The following is a 1,493-nucleotide window of genomic DNA, read 5'->3' on the forward strand; positions in this document are numbered from 1 at the left end:
GTAACTGCAAGGTTGCCGGTTCGATCCCTGGGCTCTCTGTCCTGGTCGTTGTGTCCTTGGGCAAGACACTTTACCCTACTGCCTACTGGTGTTGGCCAGAGCTTGCCTCCACCAGTGTGTGAATGCCAGAGTGAATGAATAGTGGCATTGTAAAGCGCTTTGGGTGCCTTGAAAAGTGCTATATAAATCCAATCCATTATTATTATTATTATTATTACTAAATCCAAAGTTGTTTTAAAAGAAAATCGTGTCACTTGGCAGCCTCTGGACAGTGGCTCTGGACATTTATTTTGGGCTGTTATTTTAAAAGATGATCTTTAACTGTATCTTTTAACTGTAATAAACAAAACAAAACAAAAATCTACATGTACAAAATCACCAGTCAGATCTGCTGACATTGCTTAGACATTGATGACATTGGTTAAAAAAACATCTTAATAGGCTTTTTTTGCCCTGTGAATATATTTACCATCAGCTGAGCTGTTGTGGAATCCTTTGATGGGTTTAAATTCAGGAGTCTTTGAGTTTCAAGTCTCTCCAGTGTAATATTGTGAATACTGAACAAAAAAATGCAAATCTCTTACTACAGTGGTGTGAAAAAGTGTTTGCCCCCTCCCTGATTTCCTTTTTTTTTGTGTGTTTGTCACACTTAAATGTTTTGGATAATTAAACAAATTTAAATATTAGACAAAGATAGAAAAAGTGAACACAAAATGTATTTTCTAAATGAAGGTGCTTGTTAAGGGGGGAAAAAAATCCAAACCTACGTGAAAAAGCGATTGCCTCCTAAACCTAATAACTAGTTGGGCTACCCTTAGCAACTGCAATCAAGCATTTGCGATAACTAGCAACAAGTCTTTAGCAGCACTGTGGAGGAATTTTGACCCACTTTGCAAATTTGTTGTAATTCAGCCACATTGGGTTTTCGAGCATGAACTGCCTTTTTAAGGTCATGCCACAGCATCTCAATGGGATTCAGCTCAGAACTTTCACTAGGCCAGTTCAAAGTCTTTATTTTGTTTTTCTCGTCATTTAGAAGTGAATTTGCTGGTCTATTTTGGATCATTGTCCTGCAGCAGAACCTAAGTGTGCTTCAGCTTCAGGTCGCCAACAGATGGACTGACATTCTCCTTTAGGATGTTTTTGTATACAGCAGAATTCATGGTTTCAATTACTATAGCAAGTCTTCCAGGTCCTGAGGTAGCAAAAAAGCCCCAGAACATCACACAACCACCACCATATTTTACTGTTGGTATGATGTTCATTCATGATTTTTGGCAAATATGAGATGAGCATTGATGTTTCTTTTGCTCGTCACTGGTTTTCTCCTAAAGCCTCTCATATATGTCATTTTCGCCCAGTCGCTTTCTTATTGCTGAATCATGAAGTCTGACCTTAACTGTGAAATGTGAAGCCTGCAATTCTTTCATGTTGTTTTGGGTTCTCTTGTGACTGCCTGGATGAGTTGTCAATGTGTTCTTGGAGTAATTTTG

The sequence above is a fragment of the Rhamphochromis sp. 'chilingali' genome, assembly GCF_963969265.1.
Source record: "Rhamphochromis sp. 'chilingali' genome assembly, chromosome: 5".
NCBI classification, from domain to species: Eukaryota; Metazoa; Chordata; class Actinopteri; order Cichliformes; family Cichlidae; genus Rhamphochromis; species Rhamphochromis sp. 'chilingali'.